This window comes from Sprattus sprattus, assembly GCF_963457725.1.
Source record: "Sprattus sprattus genome assembly, chromosome: 1".
NCBI classification, from domain to species: Eukaryota; Metazoa; Chordata; class Actinopteri; order Clupeiformes; family Clupeidae; genus Sprattus; species Sprattus sprattus.
The window spans coordinates 73939842-73949605 of NC_137920.1; the positions used below are offsets into that span (position 1 = coordinate 73939842).

Here is a 9764-nt window from a genome sequence, read left to right on the forward strand (position 1 = left end):
ACATATCGTCAACTATCTCGATTTATACAACGAAGTCATCCAAGTAAACGTTACTTTGGCAACAGCAAAGCCAACCAAGCCTGAGAGGACTTTGCATTATGGGAGATGTAGTTATTATCCTGGTGACATGTTTCATCTTCAGTCGCTGTGGAAAAGAAGGAGGAAATACAATTACATGAGAGTCTTATAAAGGGTTGTGCTCTTTTTTATTATTAGTAGTAGTAGTGCCAGCGACAAGAGTATTATTTTCGAGGGATTGTGGCGATTTGAGGGATTTATAGGGTTTTTTGGTTTCCAACTTGTTTTGTAGGTAGTCTTCTATCTAAGCCTAAAAATGTTTTGTTATTTTCTTTTAATACGCTATGTGCTATTGGCTACTGTAAAATATAAAATTGCAATTTACGCCGACAGGGGGCCAACGGGCGCCGTGCTTCTTGAGATGGAGATGCGCAAGGCCTGTGGTGTATGGTATGCCACTGGAAACAGAACAGTGGAGGTGTAGGCAAGGGGTACCGCGAGGCAGAAGGGGGGATGGTAGGAGGGGTCTTACATGGCAGACGTCACTGGTTGTGTAGGGGAGTATAGGCTGTGTTGTCAGCCTAGTGTCAGTCTGATGAAGATTGGCATTCAGGTAAGCTGTCATTCATTTTCAATGTCAGAGCATAGACCAGGCTAGCACTTCAGCGTCTTTTTTTCTTCGGTCTCATTACAAAAGGCAGGACATTATTCATACAGACAGGGCCATGGTAGGGAGAGAGTGAAGGGGGATATCGAGAGAGAGGGAGAGAGAGAGGGAGAGAGAGAGAAGGGGTGGGAGGAGGGAGAGAATGAGTGAGCAAGAGGGAGGGAGGAAGATAGGAGAGAGGAAAAAGAGAAGGGATACAATTTTCTGGAGGTGGAGAGACTATTGGATTATTTTTTCGCGTTGCTGCGTTTGGATTTGTAAAATGTTATGGTAATTCGTCGGAATTCTTGTAATTCCTTTAAGATGGCATACCGATGTTTGTCATTTTTCCGCAACACAGCGAGAGCACTTGTAATCTCTTCTGCTACATTTAAAGTGGAATGCAGTCGTGGATTTGCTATGTTAAATACAAATTAATTAACTCATTAATTAATTAGATTTATGAGATACCAATTATTGATGTTGTTCATTATTGTCTTATGATCTACTCAAAATTAAACCGTTATAGTGCATTTTCTTAAGGAAAAGAATTGGCAGTTGCATATCGTTTTTTGTTTATTTTCACCTCCAGCGGTGCGTTGGCGAGGGTTTAGGATAGGCTACTACACTTTTCTTGAGCCCTCTTCCGTATAGGAACATATCAGGCCAGCAATAGGCTATCTTTGGTCTAGCCTATTGATCATGAACTAATTTAAGGCACGGTGTTCATAAATAAAATAGCCCACCGTCAGCATATGCCTGCTCAAAAGACAGTAGAACCGATTAATTTACTTTGATCTGTTGTAGAGTGATTGACTTTGTTTGGCCTCAGATTACCTGAAAACTTTGTTTTATAACCCGGTTTGCCAAAAGAGCTGTAGCTTTACTTGAAATTGTAAAATTTTGCATGCATAAGTTCGCGTTTGTACTGGATTTGTTTTGTTATTTTCACTTCTGGAATTTATATGAAACTATTTGACTTTCTTTATTTCTTTTTATAAAATCATATAGTCATGCTTGTGTTGACTTCATGTTCCACACTGACAACTGAACGGTATGGAGGGCTATGCAATGTTGATCCAAGACTCCTATAAAACTTCATGCAAGACATCCTTTAGAGGACAGCTGCCATTGCTACATTTTGCTCATTTTTTTGTGAAGAATTTGCCTCTGGGTCAGATCATTTTTAGGCTCTAAATGTCTCAGCTGTGCGATTTTTGTGTCACTGCAGTGGCTGTCAGATGCGAGAAATAAAGTTTGCATTGTATGTGCAGTTTCACACATCTATTGCAGTTGGGTGTGGCATTCAAAAACATAGTGCAAGCTGTGCAGAACTTGCAAGGTTTTCTTTATTTATTTATTTTTTAGCCTACCTAAAATACAAGTTCATTAAAGATTCAAGAACATTTTACTGAAAGGTTATTATTGTTAAGGTTACACCGATTCATCTTTTTATTCAGCTGAGGATTTTATTTAATCATAACTAATATTAAAAATTGTATGTTACATAGACTTTCCCCTCTTTATTGTGTGCCTGAGAATGTACTATAAAAAACATACCAGTGTGTAGCGAACTATCGTAGTGTGTAATAGTGGTTGTCTGATAGATACGAGTGGTTGGATATGGTGGCAATTTAAATGCTGAAATCCCTGCTGGGATCTTAATTGATGATTTGTGTCATGGGACAACCAGCCTGGGGGCAAACACTGCCAACACAAAATATTCAGACATTATTTGCATATTTTTTGATTCCCCACGTAGGGGTAAATTACGTTATGAGGAGTGATTTTAGTAAGACCTGCAGCTTTCTCAGTCTAATCACTAATAGAGTGATTCTGGCTCTCAAATGAGGGAAATAAAACACAAAATGAGCATATGTTCCCAGCCATTTTAAGCATTTATGTGTTGACACAAAGCTATTTGGAAAATTGGAGCCATCTTACTCTCATTTGCTCAAACCCAGTCCAACGTTTGGAGCATAATGTTGTAGAGATATTAAGATTTCTGGGTCTTGTTTGTCAGGCAGTGCCTCATTATCAGACTCCATAGTACCTAATCATGTATCCCTCCTCTCCGGGTAGATGGGAGAATCTTATCAGCATCATTCATAAGGGCCTTCGTTTTACGGGTCCTAATTTGAAGTTTTTCAATCAGTATCCTATTCTTTTTCCTCCTCTTTCAAAGTTGCTGTTTTTAAATTGTGCTCGCCATCCTTGGGCAGCTGAGGTTCGTGTGACCTCTGCGGGGTAGGTAATGGCACACCTATAAGCCCAGTTGATCCCAATGACTCTCTGAGGACCAGAGACCTGCTATTACCATTGGACAATTCCACCTTCCAACGACATCCCCATGCTTGCTCTTGTCAGCTCAGACGCTTAGTTTGCTTGGCATAGCAGGCGGGTTTCGGCTCTGGGGAACCCACAGCACGAGGCCGATTTACTTGATTTATGCCCCTAAGAAATTTGAAAGCAATACGCCTTCATCCACAACCATCAGAGTGCAAAGCTAGTTTGTTGGGTGTTAAGATATGTGCGATAGCAGTTATAAAATATGGTGCCACATATACCTGGAATAGTGAGAAATTGGGGAAACAGCATGACAGAATATTATTTATAATGATAGTGGGCAGAATGTAACACATGGTAATAATGCTGTGAAGCAACTGAGAGCAGTATCCTGAAGGACCCACTGTTCATAACAGACTTTAACATCAGAGCGTGGAGTAAGGAGCGCGGAGTTAATGAGGAGCAGTACTTGATCTTAGACCTCATTTTGTGAAACATCATTGCACCATTTTTGTTTTCCATCGTGTAAATAAATAAATAAGCATCTATTTCACATCTAACAAAATGACTTAGATACAAGCATCTTGATTTTCGAAATGCTGGCCTGATTGCATTTCTGAGTGCTTTGAAGTAGTTGAAGAAGTTACCCCGCAAATCAGATTTAGCATATCACATACAGTTCTTTACTGACTATAGTCACTGCCTTAATAGGTGGCCAACCTACTCACATAAATGTCAAACCTCCCTTTTTGTTACAGTTTCTTGTTTTTCTTTCAACAAGGTCAAGATCAATATAATCTAAACATTCTTGTTTTTTAATGATCTTACTTTAATACGATTCAGAGTCCTCCCCTGTCTCATTTTAAAGAGTTCATTTAGCTATTATCTTAATTTAAAGTTCATGTATTACCTCACTCAACATATTTGACCTATTGGCATTCTTCTATATTTTTGCTTTTTCCATAAAAATCTCCCCATAGTCATTCTCCATAAGGTGTAATGACGTAAGGGCTCACGTGTCTATGGTGCTATTACTTGGCCTCAGAACGCCACATGGCGCTATTCACGCATGGAGAATACTCTTCATTGCTAATGTTGCTAGGACGCCTGTGCCAAAGCTCTCACCTCGTGTGGTGGTGGCGGAGCAAGTTTATATATAGCCTGCAGCACAGACCCCATCATCGTCTAAGGTCATTCTCACTCGAGACCTGTGTGACCACATGAACTTCCAAGAACTACAACAACAGCGACACGTGTGCTATGCTCACTATTCAATTTCCCCCCACCTTTCTGGTGCCAATCAAAGCAATGGTGGATTCATAAAGCACATGGAGTGGTACACACTGCAGACAAATCGCAGGTGGGGTCTATCATGTGGGTTTTCAAGATTTCAAGCAGTGGCATCAGCTCAGAACTGGCAGAAACCAGTGGTACCCAGGTACAGACATTTACTGTCCGGGGAAGTCTGGCCAGAAGTGGTCTTCATGGAAGAGTTGCAGCCAAAAAGCTCTACCCCGACAAGGAAACAAGGCCAAGTGACTGAACTTAGCACGTAAACATAGAAACTAGGGTGCAGAAACATGGCAGAAGGTGCTCTGGACTGATGAGTCAAAATTAGAAATATTTGGCTGTAGAAGAAGGCAGTTTGTTCGCTGGAGGCTGGAGAGAGGTACAATAATGAGAGTCTGCAGGCAACAGTGAAGCATGGTAGAGGTTCCTTTCCAGTTTGGGGCTGCATTTCTGAAAGTGGAGTTGGAGATTTGGTCAGGATGAATGGTGTCCTCAATGCTGAGAAATACAGGCAGATACTAATCCATCATGCAATACCATCAGGGAGGCGTATGATTGGCACCAAATGTATTCTGCAGCAGGAACATAACCCCAAACATACAGCCAATGTCATTAACAACTATCTTCAGCTTAAAGAAGAACAGAAAGTCCTGCAAGTGATGGTATGACCCCCACAGAGCCCTAATCTCTACATCATCGAGTCTGTCTGGGTTTACATGAAGAGACAGAAGAATTTTAGGAAGCCTACATCCACAGAAGATCTGTGGTTAGTTCTCTAAGATCCTTCACTGCAGTTTGTTAATTTATGAAGAATTGATGAAAATAAACTGTTAACACTTCCATTTTTGAAAGCATTCTTAGTTTACAGCATTTTTTCACATCTGCCTAAAACTTTTGCACAGTACTGTATATGTAATATGTGAACACTTATCCATGCTAGTGCATCTGTGACCATAATGGCAGTGTAGAGCCACTTCCTGTATCGCGAGGAAGCTTTACTGTGTAACTGGCAGTACACATGGGCACTTAATGCATCACTGATGTGGGAATGTTTTGTTTGTTCGGGTTTCAGGATGCCACACTAACATGCCACCTTAAGTTGACACCATCATGAAAGTATGAATGTTCTGTGAGGTAGTGGAGTGGTGATTGCATGGCTCTTTTTGCCTCTGGAGCAGGTTCAATAGATACATAGATCTATATTTTGCAATTATGTGTGTGGACCCTTCTGAGAAACAGATGTGAGTGTGCTGTCCATGCAGTATTTACGAAGCATTCTGCCTAGGAAAACAGAACAGCCATTGAGCTGAGAAGACCCCCAGGTATTCACTTAACCTTTTGGGTCATACTCCTTTTGTCCCAGTGTCTTGTCAAATGGGCCGGACAACTCCACCAACAGCTCCAGAGGGAGCACTGCTTTCAGGGCCGACTGCTTGCACAATGGCTGCGCTGGACATTAGGCATACGCCTGTGAGTTATACCTGCTGAAAGAGCGCATTATATTATATTATATTATATTATATTATTATATTATATTCTCCCAGTGCAGGTCCTCGCTGCTCAGTGTGGCAGAGCAGAAGTGATTAGTGGGCAGCGCAGCAGATAGCTGACACAGTGGTCCCAGAGCATCTCGACATGACAGCCCGCAGCGCAGGATCAGCATATTATCAGATGGGGAAGAGATGGTGGTGAACCGTCACCTATTGGGGATGAGCAATGGAGTCGGGGGGGCTCAGAGGAAGCTGGTATCAGCGTGCCGTGTCCTCTTGGTTAAGCACCAAAGGCAAATGGTGGAGAAAAAAAGCGAGCTTGTATAGGGCTCAAGATTTGCCAGTGCCACCTGTGGTTTGCCTATCCCTTTAGGCAGATTCTCCACTTTACAGACTAAAGGTGCAGTTTCTCAAACTCTCTCTTTTTTTTTTTTACTGCCAGAAACTTGCTAGCAGAAGCCATTTCGTCTTGCAGCGCTAAATTAGCATTAGCACACACCCACAACACAGTCAGAGCAGATCAGGATAGACGCTGCCTCGGGGTGTGTGTAGTTCTTCCTGATAAAAGGTGACTCCTCACAGGCTCATTTGCTGCATCGTCTTTCTCCTTCTGCACCTGACAAGGACTCCATCAATCTACGGTATAATATCATCTGAAAAGTTCACTTCCAAAATGTATGCCAAGTTGGGAAGCGCCACTGTGATAAAGATTTTACGATTATTCTCATTTGGACACGTGAACATGCCGGGAAAGCCTATTGTAAAACCGGCCGGATTAAACAGCAGCCAATCACAGGCTCCAAGTTCGCAACGAGGGGTGATTGTTTGAACAGCTGACATGAGGACATCCAGCATATGACAGATGTATGGGTGGACTGGAGCATGCATGGGCTGTTGTTGAGTGGCAGGAATGAAGAGATGTATAGCACACAACAGCAGCACACTGGGAAAACAAAACACACAACTCCACATTACCCTAACTGGTCGATTAGGCTGAATTAACCAACACACAATTAATCATGCTCCCGGCACAACAGGAAGTCCAGGAAGCACAGGGTTGTGACTCACTAGGCACTCTGAGATTCCTTTGAATGAAAAGTGCGTTAAAAATAAAATTAATTATTATTATTATTATTATTACTTGTGTCTGAACACTTAACCTTTTGGCAACATCACCAGTCACAAAGTGACAGCTTTTGACAGGAATTCTCCGATTATGAGAAATGCAAGAAACACAAAGTACTCTCAAAACCATGAAAAGCATCTGACTTCCCTGACACACTGGTGAATAAAACACAATAAGTGTGCCTAAAGTGGTGCCTATTACACTGATATCCCATAAAAGCTCAATATAAAAATATAAAGTCTCTTCAATCCAGGTGAAGTGGAAGTGCATTTTCTTTTCAACGTAATACAAGAGTTCTATTTTACAAGGCTTTTCTCCCTCAGAAATACTAAGGGGCTGCATTTCATCCCAGCAATATAAAGCATTAAGGCCATGCTAGCTGCAGGGAGATCGTAATGCCCTTGGCTTTCCTCGGCTTTTGGTTATTAGATGATTGAGTGACCTGCTGCAGCCAAAACCTTTGAAATACTAGCAAGGATCCAGCAGTACTTATGCAGGATTTCTCTGAGTATGTGCCATGAATTTCTGTCTGATGCGGGAGACCGCCTCTGTGTGTTGTTGTCCCTAGACTGTATTTAGAAGAAATCTGTGCGCAAAAGGCAACAGTCACAACATCAAAACAAAAGGCGTATCCTTCACAAGTTGGTTGCAAGATATAGACTTATACCCAGCTGAAGTAAAGGAACTGCGCCAACAACAATTACATTGGCACGTGTCGACCGTCCTAGTTGGAATTATCTAAATGATGGACGGCTTTTGATCTGTAGTATTTCATCTATCTTTTCAAATCCCTTTGACTGAAGTACTGTGTGTAATTATATCCTTTTTATTAGCAATGGCCGTTAATACAGCTGTTGTGCGTCACACTTAGATAAGTATTTTGTGTATGCTGTACATGTAGACCAACCTTCCTCTAAATTAAGAGATGCTTATTTAAACGCAATTCATTGTTGACCAGCTTCTCCAGTTACCTTTGATTTTGTTATGGTATAAAGGGGGCACATGACAATGTGTAATCTAATTTAAAAAAATCAAACCATCATTTGGAAATAATATCCTTTAAAAAAGATGGGTGTAGATAATGTCAGCTAAGAAAGTTTGAGAACGATATTTAAAGAAATTAAACAAAACATTTAAATGGAGACATTTAGCTTTGGTTACTGATGGTGCTTATCCAAATGATGTGTGAAAGTGTGTCTATGCGGTATCTGTTGTGGTAATTAGATGAATCATGATGTCTTTATCTTCTTTTCTTTCCCCGAGACAGAGTAGGCTGCAACAGCAGATAATCAGACGAGATATCTAAAAACCTGCTTCCTCTCAAGCTAGTTTTTTCGCCAAATAAAATCCACGACAGTCTAAACATCAGTTCACTTAAACTGTCATTGCCTTTTAGACTTTTCTAAGTTGTCTGACATGCCTTGATGTTTTTGTACTTTTCCCTTAACTAAAAACAAATGGAATATCTGATTATATATTCTAGAAGACCTCAGCAATAATATCATGGAAGTAAAAGGAATGTAGTAAAAAAAAGGTTTAATTTAAATCAAATGTAAACATACCCTACAAAAAAAAAAAAAATCCCAGACGAGGGATATGGACTGATGACAGTTAAGAAAGAAAACAGTGGATGTTCTGATGAAGACAATGTATAGTGCCAAAATGGCTTAGTTATCAGGACTCTTCTGTCCGTTTTAAATTTTGTCCTTCAGAAATATCTGTTGACAGCACTGTGCTAAAAGTAAAATGTAAACAGCTGTCATTAGTGGAGGGAAATGTAGACGCAAGAAATATGGATGGTTGCCATGACCAGGCTATGATGAGAAGGGGTAAGAGAGGGAAACAGAGCTGCTGGCCAGGGAATGCATGCTCGTTACTGGCCCTGCTGTTATTCTTAGTCGGAAGGCCTTTATTCCACTGCATTTACGACCAAGGTGAAAGATAAGAAAAAAAGACTTGTCATCAGTATCACTGTGGAGCAGAGATGTTCGGACCCTGTGGCCCCCGAGGCCCCCGAGGTATTTATAAACAGCCGTAGACATTTAATATAGCCAATCACACCGCACCTCTCAGCTTTCAGTTGTTTTTTAAGACACCGCGTTCTCCTCCGCGAACCAAATAAATAGATCAGTGTGCACGCAGCAAACGGGGTTGTGGAAAGGGTTAACCGTTTCCTCTCCGGTCCGCAGGAGGCATGGAAAACAGGGGTAAAGGTCGCGGTGACTTCAGAAACCGGAGGGGAATTCCTCACTGACTCGAGAGGCGCGCGCTCTCCCAGCTAAGATCATCACATTGTGACTCGGCCTCCATCACAACAGGAGCAAGTTTGCAGGAGATTTCAAAGCACTTTGTCTGTTGCGCTTCAAAGCATACGCGCTCCTATTGTGAACTTGCTTTTGTAATGTAAGAGGAGGAAAAGAGTTCTTCAAAGAGAGGGAGTCATGGGTGTAGTGTTTTTTTATTATTATTGTTTGACAGTTGGAGATCTGTGTGGCCAGTGCACGAGACTGGCCTATGAGAGGCAGCTGGAGCTGAGACCCTGATGAAAACTGAACACCCCCCCTTCCCAAATCACCCACGCACAGACTTCAGCGCGCACACACACACACACACACACACACACACACACACACACACACACACACACACCCACACACACACATACTCACAGACTCTTTTTCACACACACACACACACACACACACACACCCCCACACACACACATACTCACAGACTCTTTTTCACACACACACACACACACACACACACACACACACACACACTCCCCCGCCCATACCCATGGTTCATTCCTTAAGTCCCTGGACAGGAAGCCCGGTGAGCAGCCGCTGTCTGGTTTGGGAGAGAGGCTTGTGCTGGCTGCGGTCCAGGTCCCCCTGGTGTTCTGCTC

The 9764-nt window shown here is 42.0% G+C and overlaps 1 protein-coding gene across 1 annotated transcript in view; it reads left to right on the forward strand.

Annotated features, from left to right (window-relative positions):
* Window positions 1–514: 514 nt before the first annotated feature.
* Window positions 515–9764, forward strand: part of pknox2 (pbx/knotted 1 homeobox 2) — a 70732-nt gene continuing 61482 nt past the window's right edge. Inside the window, exon 1 of the mRNA XM_080833724.1 lies at window positions 515–631. The gene's annotated coding sequence lies outside the window, so the exon portion shown is untranslated. The remainder of the gene's footprint in view (window positions 632–9764) is intronic.